Here is a 12,156-nt window from a genome sequence, read left to right on the forward strand (position 1 = left end):
TGCGCACAGGCTTTCTCTAGTTGCGGCGAGTGGGAGCTACTCTTCATTGCGGTGCACAGGCTTCTCATTGCAGTGGCTTCTCTTGTGGAACACGGGCTCTAAGGTGTGTGGTCTCAGTAGTTGAGGCTCATGGCTCTAGAGTGCAGGCTCAGTAGTTGTGGCTCACGGGCTTAGTTGCTCTGCAGCACGTGGGATCTTCTTGGACCAGGGTTCAAACCTGTGTCCTCTGCATTGGCAGGCGGATTCTTTAACCACTGTGCCACCAGGGAAGTCCCTACTTAGTGGCTTTTATAGAATTATTTTCTCTTTTAAAATTCTACAATCAGGAGATTATAATTCATATAGGACCTAATCACAGTACTTGTAATGTCTAATAACACCCTCTATGATGCATTAACTTATGCTAGTGGCATCTGGTTCACAAACATTTTTTGTATGGATCACAATGTTAAAAAAAATTGTCACCATCCTTTAAAAATGGATCATTTCCCATAAAAAATTCCAAGATGTGGCTTCCTTTGGAATAATTAAAGATTTGGCAATATGGTCACAATTAGCTAGAGTTAGTAGTTACCATCACCCACCCCCAAATGTAGTAGGGCCTGAGCTGCCCAGTTTGCTGGAATTCTCACCCAGCTTTCTGATTCATGTGTTTTACATTCCTGACCTGGATCATAAAGTCATCTGAGTTTGTGACTTCTGGTTTAAACAGTCTATGAGGTCTCAATTACTTTTGCTGGAAAGATTTTTATAATGCCTTTAATGGGACACATTCAAATAACATGGAAATAAGAATGTATCCTTTAAAACAACTCTCATCATAGATGTAAGAAAATCTAACAAACTGGACTCAGATTTCCAGACTACAGACTTTCAGGGAAATGGAAGCAGTCTTGGCCAAAGGCACTCTTCATCCACATTAGATAACACAGAGTAGACATACTGGGATTTCCTCCCTTCTCTTGTAGTGAAAACCTTTGCAAATGTCTAATATGGTTAGTTTTTCTTATATTCTGCATTCTGCTATAGAGTAGTTCTTAGAGGAATGCCAGAGGAAGACAGAATCGGGGTTGCCAATGTGAGAAGAGTGAGATATTGAAGTAGAGTATGAATTATTAGTCTATAAATACTGAAGGGAGGGTAGTAGAGAGGCTTTGTGGGAGGATCATGAAGCTGGAAGTAAAGATTCCTTTGTTTAATGCTCGTTCTTTGTCATTTTAGCCATGTGACCTGAGGTAAGTGGCTTCATCTTCTAAGCTTCAATGTAAATTGGGTGTAGTATTTGCTTAGACTGATTGTGCCTAAGACTCTGTTTAAGGTTAATTTTCAATAATAATATTCTAGACCAAGCACTTATTTCTCTTGTGCCTGTCATATCTCTTAAGATCTACTGGCTGCATGAGCTATGCTATGGTACAAGACGCACAACAATGTGGTTATACAAAGTATAGTAGTCCAATATTGCCACTATAATGCTGTGTAACAAATCACCCTAAACTTAATGGCTTAGAGCAAGTGTTTTATTCTTATGTTACAGTTGCCTGTGGTTTGGCTGATCTAGGCTGGGCTTGGCTGAGTGGCTTTACTTCAAGCTGCAGGTTGGCTCAGCTTGGCTCTAACTCATGAATTTGGTTTAGATCTTCTCCATGTGTATTTTTTTCTGAAGCCCAGGTTGAAATGGCAGTGGTTACCTGAGGCATGCTCATCTTATGACTTATCAATGGAGCTCAAAACCCAAGCCAATCCATGGAACAACACTTACAGCTGCCATTACATCATGCCCACTATTATTCTATTGGTCAAAGCAAGTCACATGGCCAAGCCTAACTCTGTCCATAGTGGGAGAGTGAAGGGAAAGGATAGTTGTTGAACAGTAATCCAGACTTTAACACCAAGCAACGTCCAGCATCTATAGACATTTTAATTGAAAAGCATATTTTCACAAGCCAACTTAAATGATTGAAAACCAGTTTGAACGACTGACTCCAGAATCATTTTAAAGGGTTAATTTTAAAATGATATCTATAATGTATCTGCAGTATGTTGTTTTAAAGTGTTGGGAAAGAACATTTCAGTAATTCAATTTGTGTGTGGAAGAATGAATCACTCTCCTCTTAGAGACCTCAAGAATTAGAGTCCTTTTGGACATTTTCTTCAGAATAGCCAAGTAAGCATTGCTGGAGTCTGAATCTGACTTAAATGGCAGTGTTCAGTTTGAGGATGATGGAAGTAAGGCTGATCTTGGCTCAAAATGGATCAACTCAGGCTAAGCCGTAGTGCAATATATGAAGCCCAGAGTTGAGAAAAGGTAATGGAATCTAGTTATGTGACCTGAGACTTTTGAACACATTCCAGATTGTATTAATCAGAATAATTCCTATTTTTCTCCCTCTTCCCCCTCCTCCCCTCCCCCCTCCCTTCCCCCTCCCCTCCCCCTCCCCCCCCCTCCCCTCCCCCTCCCCCTCCCCCTCCCCTCCCCTCCCCTCCCCCTCCCCCTCCCCCTCCCCTCCCCTCCCCTCCCCCTCCCCCTCCCCTTCTCCTCCTCCCCTCCTCCCCTCCCCTCCTCCCCCCTCCTCCCCTCCCCTCCCCCTCCCCCCTCCCCCTCCCCTCCCCCTCCCCTCCCCCTCCCCTCCCCCTCCCCCTCGCCTCCCCCTCCCCCCTCGCCTCCCCCTCCCCCTCCCCCTCCCCTTCTCCTCCTCCTCCCCTCCTCCCCCTCCCCTCCCCTCCCCTCCCCCCTCTTCCTACCCCCCTTCCTCCTCCTCCTCCTTCTTCTTCTTTTTTTTTTTTGTGGTACGTGGGCCTCTCACCGTTGCGGCCTCTCCCATTGTGGAGCACAGGCTCCAGACGCGCAGGCTCAGCAGCCATGGCTTACAGGCCCAGCCGCTCCACAGCATGTGGAATCCTCCCAGACCGGGGCATGAACCCGTGTCCCCTGCATCGGCAGGCGGACTCTCAACCACTGCACCACCAGGAAAGCCCCTCTTTTCTTTTTTTTTAATTTACTTATTTTATTTATTTTTGGCTACATTGGGTCTTCATTGCTGCGCGCAGGCTTTCTCTAGCTGTAGCGAGCTGGGACTACTCTTCATTGCGGTGCACGGGCTTCTCATTGCGGTGGCTTCTCTTGTTGTGGAGCACAGGCTCTAGGCGTGTGGGCTTCAGTAGTTGCAGCACGCAGGCTCGGTAGTTGTGGCACATGGGCTAGTGCTCTGTGGCCCTGTGGAATGTGGGATCTTCCAAGACCAGGGCTTGAACCTGTGTCCCCTGCATTAGCAGGCAGATTCTTATCCACTATGCCACCCCTTCTTATTCTTCTTATTCTCCTTCCCCTTCCCCTTCTCCTTCTCCTTCTCCTTCTTCTTCTTCTTCTTCTTCTTCTTCATAGAACTACAACAGTAGCTGGCTTAAACAATGAAGGAAACTTCTTGTTTTGCATACTTCAACAGTCCACAGGTAGAAACAGATTCAGGTACGGCTTAATCCAGAACTTCCTCCATCTTCATTTTTAGGACCTGTTATCCTCTTTGTTGGCTTAACCTCAGAGGAAAGGGAGCTTTTTCCCCAGTAATTTTTATAAAATCTTGGCATAGAAGTCCATTAACTTGGCTTATGGAATGAGACCAATTCTTCCCCAATTACAGGGTCCAGAGGATTGGAATCAGTTACTGGCCAGGCCTGTGTGTTGTGCATTCTCCTGGAGCTGACCCTTGACATGAACTGCAGGAACTAAGTATAAAGACATTTTTATTAGACAAAGGAAAACAAGAGGCTTTTCCCCAGAGAAAGGGGCAAGGATGTTAGGTGGGTAAAAACAACATGTGTCTATTAAAATTCCTGTTCAGCAAAGATGGACAATGCATTAGGGACAATTTATGAAGCAGAACTATACTGAAAAGTGTTGACTACAATAAAGCTAAGATGTAAATTGTCTGGTGCTATACTAACACATCCTCTAAATGCTGGGCAGAGAGAGAGATTTGATGCATCAGTTATTTGTCTGTGGATGTTAAGAAAGACCATTCCATTTTCATGGGCCCAACTGGCAATGATAGTTCCTAGTCCTATGTCACAAACTCATATCTGGTGGCTTGTTGGTGATGGGCTGACTCAGCTGTTCTGGGTACAGCTGTAGCAAAGTCAAATCATGGGTTCAGTCTTTAAGAGGGAAAGTCAGAGAGTCATTTTACTATGTAGAAGTATGTAATTTCCAGGATTCAAATGGTGATAAGAATAAACCTTTGCAAAGATATACATCTATGCTAGAATGAGTCTTCATATTTCTTTCACTGGCAGGGAGAGGAGGGCTCTTGTTCTCAGTTCCACATGAGATGCCTTGCCCACAGTACTTTATGTATAATTACAGTGTTTCTTCAAGGTGCCCTTATTATTTCTCCTCTCATCTTTCCCAGGAGACATGCACCAGGAGGAGTTGGCAAGTTCACTTGGCAAGAACAGACGAATAAATAAGAAGCATGAGCTTGCGTCCTTTAGCTGAGGTGATTTGTCAAAAACCACAGCACTGGGCTTCCCTGGTGGCGTAGTGGTTGGGAGTCCGCCTGCCGATGCGGGGGACACGGGTTCGTGCCCCGGTCCGGGAGGATCCCGCGTGCCGCGGAGCGGCTGGGCCCGTGAGCCATGGCGGCTGAGCCTGCGTGTCCGGAGCCTGTGCTCCGCAAGGGGAGAGGCTGCAACAGTGAGAGGCCCGCGTACCGCAAAAAAAAAAAAAAAAAAAAAAAAAAACCACAGCACTGTGGCTATGTTCAGATTTTAAGGGTTATGTTCAGCCTTAATCAAGGGGAATTTTAAAAGCTAAATCATTGAATGAATTGAGGAAAAGATTTTGGCAGAACATGAAGTCAATCATTCTCATGTAGCTGAATGTATTGGCCTGAAGGCATTTCAAACATATGTTAGAGTATTAGACAATGGTGAGTTATCTACTCATGTTTGTCTAATTTATTGAGTGAGTAGTATTGAGTGAGGAATCCCATGAAGAATAATGGGCTTTGACACTCAAGAGAGAAGAAAATGGGACTTCCCTGGTGGTACAGTGGTTAACAATCCGCCTGCCAATGCAGGAGACACGGGTTCAATCTCTGGGCCGGGAAGATCCCACATGCCGTGGAGCAACTAAGCCCGTGCACCACAACTACTGAGCCTGCACTCTAGAGCCTGTGAGCCACAACTACTGAGCCTGGGTGCTGCAACTACTGAAGTCCACGTGCCTAGAGCCCGTGCTCCACAACGAGGGAAGCCTCCGCAATGAGAAGCCCGCACTCCACAACGAAGACCCAATGCAGCCAAAAAAAAAAGAGAGAGAGAGAGAGAGAGAGAGAGAGAGCAAAATATCTGAACAAGAGACCCCTGAGGTCAGCTACTTGTTATAAGGCCATCAGGTGGTGAATATGGATACATTGGGTTCTGTAATACAATCTGAGTTTATAATATCTTTGTAATTTTCAACATTGTTATGTTTTATTATGTAGATGTCAACTATGCATATTATATCTGTCTGTTAATTTCTGTTTTCCTCTTCAGATCTCTGCTCCACCTTTCTCCAATGTGTGCTGTGCCCTGCGAGATTGACTTTTATGGGCCACATCAATGAGATTCATTGCTTTATAGCATCCCATTGGATTCAGCCAATGGGAAGAACCGTTTGAAAAAATCGGAGAGTAAGGCAGGAGAATCAACTCAAGGTTTTTATTTTCTAGGCTCCCTCCCTTTTGGGTCACTATATATTGACTTCATCCCTTTTCTAAATGCCACAGCTTTGTTGGGGAGCCCTCTCCATACAAACTCCCTCTCCAAATTCCGCTGACCACTCCCTTCCCTTGTCTCTTCAGGCTGAAGGGATAATGGCTCCTGTAGGTTGCTAGGCCTGGAGACTTGACTACGCTTCGTTGGATTTGCTTGATCCTCCCATACATTTGTAAACAGTCCCTTAATATACTCTCCTTAATTATTCCACCTGCGTATTCCATCTCTTTTTTGCTAACATCTTGACTGACATATTACCTATGTAAAATATGACACATGCTACATATTTTCAGGACATAGGATATATTTACATTAAAGTTATTTATACTTAAATGCTGCACTTAGGACAAATATAACCAAAACAAATCTCAGCCTTCTGGGAGGCCAGCTGAATAAAAACAGTAGCCAAGGTAAAAACAAACAAACAAACCAACAAGAACAAAAATGTAACATATACTCGGGCCAGTGGAATAATATTAAGGAAAGCTGTGTTCAGAGGCATAGATAAAATGGGAAAATCAGGATTTGGGGGGAAAGTTCCCAGGACCAAATACCAGAATTCAAAATTGTGAACAACCAGGAAATCTTAATATCGAGGGCTAAGAAATGAGAGAGACAGAAAGAGAGATGGCGGGGGGGGGAGAGAGAGAAGAGACATGTCAGTAAAGAGGCGTGTCTGTGTCTGTGTGTGTGTGCGTGTGTGCGTGTGTGTGTGTGTGTATGTGTGTGTGAAGGGCATAAAGTGCTGGGATGGAGGTTGCAAGACCCTGCACTCAGAATCATCTAAAGAATCTGCCTGGTGGCTCTGTCCATGGTGCTGGCCGAGTCCATGCTACTGCATGGACTGCTCCGCTCCCTCTGAGGACCAGGTGAGCTGAAAGAATTCTTAATGCTTGACTGATGTGCCTTCAGACTTCCCGGGAAATTACTTTGTACTAAAGGCATCCTCCAGAAGAGCAAACTGTACCAGGCTAAAAGAAGGGGGGGGAATATCATCTGTCTCCCAGTTATTACATGTTTGTACATGATTGATACTGACATTACTGCTGCTGGCAATTGATCTAAGCATACTACCATGCTAAAGCAATTTACCATGAGATAGGCGTGAATGTGAGAACTCTGAAGAGCAGTTTCACAATAAGAGGCCAGGGTGAAAATAAGATCATGGGATGGAAATACTCAAATGTCTGTACACAAATACAGGACTGAATTTCTGCTATTTCTTCCATTATTTTTTTCTGGGCTGAAAAAAATGATTACTCTATGTAATGACATGCCCAAAAATGATTTTAAAAAGTTAAAAGTTAGGATAAAAGTAAATTAATTTATACAACAAAGGATACTTTTGTGTTTTGGGAAGAAATCAAAATTTAAATCTAACGTTTTACCTTTTACATAATTGTTACATGTAACAACACTAACCAAGGGAAAGAAATAGGTCTTTTCTTTAAAGTCTGATCATTGTTGAAGAAACAAAGAATATAGATTCTCAGGAAAATATCGAATGTATAGTCAATGAGAAAAGTTTATGCATCTGGCAGTTTTGAGCAGTTTTGCAGCTCTGATATTAAAGATCTTAAGTTTAAAATGTAGCATTTAGGGCTTACCTGGTGGCGCAGTGGTTGGGAGTCCACCTGCTGATTCAGGGGACACGGGTTCGTGCCCCGGTCCGGGAAGATCCCACATGCCGCAGAGCGGCTGGGCCCGTGAGCCATGGCCGCTGGGCCTGCGCGTCCGGAGCCTGTGCTCCGCAACGGGAGAGGCCACAACAGTGAGAGGCCCGAGTACTGCAAAAGAAAAAAAATGTAGCATTTAATATTAATGGGAGCACTGTAGTGACTTCTTAGATTAGAATGAACTGGTGTGAAGAGGGGAAAAGAAACCTGGAACAAATTGCAACAAGGAGGAAAAAATTAATCTGATGAAGTCACCAAGCAGAAGCAGGAAGTGTCTTCCAAGTTTTGTGATCACGTTCTCAGAAAGCACAGAATACCCTCACAATCACAGTTCCAACCACCATCACTTGGAAATGCAAGCACTTGAAAGCCACCTTGTGTTCAACCTGATGCCTTTCATCCTCTGATTTTGGAAAAGTCTCTGGTGTGGTGACAGGAACATTCAAGTATCTCAGGACCCAGGTTCCCAGCCTTATCAGAAAGATGCTGGACAAGCTGTGTAACCTTTTGCAACTTTATTTTGTCCCCAAAATACATGAGCTATCTTGTTCACAAGGTTATCTTGGATTTTAAGCAAGCACACATGTATGTAAAAGAGATAAACATGGATAAAAAGTAACCCAGAGAATCACCACTGCCTCTTCCAGCCTTTGGGACCTGAATAGAATTGTCCCAAACCCCAACTGGATGTCCTGGAGGAATCCTAATCGTCCTCAAGGTGTCTGAAAGTTCCTGAAGACTACTTTCTGATACTTGCCTTCACTGCTGGACTCCTGGTACCCACTGACAGCTTGTCACAACACTGTATTAACTCAGATGTGGAACTCAAGACTGCCTTGAATTTTCTCTCCCAAACCATGCAGGTACTCAAGAGTATGTTTGCTTGTGGACTTAGCAGGAGGCAGTCTCTGTAGAAAGCAGGTGAGTTATGGAAAGTAAAAATACTTTTCCTGTTATATTGATTTTAATGACCACTACTAAACTGATCCTACAACAGAACCATGGAAACTTTCTTAAGATGACAAAAAAATAACAAGAATTCATCAACTGTACTCAAATAAAGCTACATAAATACTGACTGGTGCAGTCCAGTGAAATGTTACAGGGAGAAAACACTGACAACTAGAGATAGACTTATTCCGTCTCTGTCATGATATGTTCTTGTCAGTAGAGGGTAAATCAAACAATCCTGTGGTATGCCTGTCCTTTGACACTTAGCAGATGCTTTAAAGAAAAAATATGTTCAGAGCACATGGCGCAGCCTTTGGACTTAATTTGCAAGTTGTTTTTAGATAACAGCTCCTCCTTTTCTTAGAAATTTGGGTTATTAGAAGTTTCTCTGGGGACTTCTCCAGGCGGTCCAGTGGTTAAGACTGCATGCTTCCAATGCAGGGGGCACAGGTTTGATCCCTGGTCGGGGAAGTAAGATCCCGCATGCTGAGCGGCCAAAAAAAAAAAAGAGAGAGAAGTTTCTCTGCTCATGAACAAAATAAAGTACAGTGCACTTAATAAATTCCTTTTTGAAACTGGTGGTCTGTCCTAAGGGGTTCCTGGGGTCTTTGTGGAGGGTCTATTTTGATGATTTTGGTCATAATTTTTTGGATAACAGTGTTATGGAGGATGCAAAGCAAAGACTACCACTCTTCTTTCTTGCCGTGCTTCAGTCCAGATCATTGGTACCTTGACCCCATGAGCAGAATGAGAGGCTGTGCTTTTAAAACCAGAACAAAATTCCACCTTCTCACCAGTCCGACATGTGGACATTAAAACAAAGACCTTAATTATGCAATAGCATTAAGAACAATATATTAAAAGAATGTGGGTTTTTTTGGCTGTGTTGGGTCTTTGTTGCTGCGTGCGGGCTTTCTCTAGTTGCAGCGAGCGGGGGCTACTCTTCGTTGCGGCACGTGGGCTTCTCATTGTGGTGGCTTCTCTTGTGTGGAACATGGGCTCTAGGACACACAGGCTTCAGTAGTTGTGGCACCTGGGCTCAGCAGTTGTGGTGCACGGACTTAGTTGCTCCGCGGCATGTGAGATCTTCCCAGACCAGGGATCAAACACATGTCCTCTGCATTGGCAGGCAGATTCTTAACCACTGCCCCACCAGGGAAATCCTAAAAGAATGTCTTGAAATGGATGTGTGAGTGGGCACATAATGTCCTGGCCCAACTCACAGACTGGGTTTGTGCAACTTTGAAGGAGGAGGACTTCAAGTGTTTAGCTTCCCAGGCATACTGAGATGAATTCCCAGAACCAGAATGTCAGTGGCAGCGTGCTTGGCAGCTCTAAGCAAAGCATGTAGAGTTTCTTATCTTGCTATTATTACACAGCCCTGGCAGGGTGAACATCCCAATCCAGTTGCAGGATGTACTTGGCCTTCAAATTCCCCTGAAAACTCCAACACGTCCACTCGTGGCAGTGCTACCAGAGGCCAGCTTGGTGATTTCCCCCTGATCTTCCTTCTCTCCTTTTTGGACCCTTTCTTCCCCAGCACCTCTCACAATTGTGTAATGTCAAATTCCTGTAAGAAATTCCTTATTCCATAGCACTCAGAGTGGTTATGCTTTCTGAATTCTGCCCTTGTATTACATGGGATTACTGTCAGGCATCATTCTTAGACCATATCAGCTTAATCCCCTCAAGAAATCATTTGAACTGAAATGGATTTTGATGTTAACCTCTCAACTTGTTAGGCAAGCTCCTTATTAAAAGATCCATTTAAAAACCTGGTCAGCATTTTAAAAATGAAATTGGTATCAGGAGACCTATCATGTCACTCAACATTATCTTTATAAGATTTCACATGAGAAAAATATCGCTATGTCTGGCCAGTTTAGACTGTATTTCTTTTGAAGCATTGGTATACTTCTTCCTTTTTGGAGCGTTCAATTTTTGCCCTGGCTTCTAGGAGGCTCAGAGACATATATGATGCCTAATTAAAGGAACCATCTTAGTTGCCAATGTATTTGGTTATTCCTCTCTTCCATACACTTAATTAATTCTATTTAACTAATCTTAGAGTATACTTGTCCTTTATTTTAACTTGTGTCAAGTAGGAAATGGTTGAGACAGAACAAAGCATTGACAAAATCTGTTTATTCAGCGCCTACCTAGTGTCATCTGGGCTTGCATTCTCTCTATCTTATTTTTTTCTTCCATTTCACATACAAGGAAACTGAGTTTCCACTAGATTAGGGGATGCTAAATGGACAATGACAAAACTGGGACTTTCATTCTCTCTCCATTGTGTCAGGCTGTCCTACGGGCTGAAAGAGTCAGATATAAACACAAGAGGCACATTGAAATAAGAAATAAGTATCTCTGTCCCTCTTGACCTGACTTGAGAATGGAGACCTCACCGTGGGTCCCTTCTTTGTCTGGCAGAGAAGTTTGTGAATATAAGTGAAACAGAAAGCAAACGTGTTTTGAAATGGAAGTTGGTGATGAAGATAATGAAATTGATGGTGATAATGAAAATGATTAAGATGGTGGCGGTAATGAAGAGGATGATGTATCGCTCTAGTTGCAAAGAAAAATTGTGATTATTTTCAGTCACTTTACTCCCTCATTATGTATATATTTTCAAGAGATACAGCATATGGGAACTTACATCATGATTCAGAAGTTTTTATTACTGGATGGAATATATTTCCTGACTTCAATAATCATGTAAAATAGCTAAAACAATTAACTGAGTGCTCACTGTATGTCAGGCACTGTTCTAGGCACTTTACACACGTTAACTCATTTCATATTTGAAATAGATATTTTTCTTATCCCCATTTTACATATGCTAAAACCAAGGCAAAGGGGTTAAGTTACTCCCATGATTAAGATCACTGAGCTACCAAGTGGTGGAGCTAGAATTCAAACCCAGGTAGTCTGGCCCCCAAGTCTATGCTCTTAAGCATGATTTTGTGCCTCATTCTCTTTCCACTGACCAGGAAAAAGAGCAGATTTGGATTCATATCTGGATTCCATAACTTCCTAGCTATGTAACCTTGAGCTTAACCTCTTTAATTCTCAGTTTCTCTGGGGTTCTTTTCAGTGCCAAGAGATAAGATTCTTTTGAATCAACCATTTACTCACTGAGCACCTATGAGCAAAGAACTAAACTAGGTGCCATGGGCTGAAAAATTAAACCACCAGTCAAGAGTTTTGCTCACGAATACAAGTATAAAGATGCTGAAAATACTTGCTTAATTGGAATAAATTTTCTGCAGCTGGTCCTCAAACATTCCAGCTTCCCGTAAGAAGACAAGTAATGCTGTTATTGAAGAAACTCTTCTCTTTTGCTCTTCACTTTCTCCCTGCAATCCACTGCATCCTTGTCTTAGAGAATTCTCTTTATTGTATTCCTTTGGCAACGTTAACTCCTTTGAACATCTACCATCTACATTCACCTTCACAAATCACTAATGCACCCCAAGCCCCTCACTATGAATGGCCCTCACTGTGAGACCTGGACACTAGGACTTTTCAGAGGACTGTGAGTATGTAGCAGAGCAGGAAGGATGTCATTTCACATCCCTACATTAATACTTTTGGGAAAATAGCATCCTGGCCATGACACAACAGCAAGTGCTAGTGTGGAAGACTGGTTTCTGGAAGATATGAGAGGCTGTGAGTTGGCTCTGAGCAAGGGGAAGGCAGCAGTTCCAAGAGACAGATTGTAGCTGTTCTTTTTTACCTCTCTTCCTTGAGTCTGGTGGCAATAAGG

This window comes from Hyperoodon ampullatus, assembly GCF_949752795.1.
Source record: "Hyperoodon ampullatus genome assembly, chromosome: 14".
Classification (NCBI taxonomy): Eukaryota; Metazoa; Chordata; class Mammalia; order Artiodactyla; family Ziphiidae; genus Hyperoodon; species Hyperoodon ampullatus.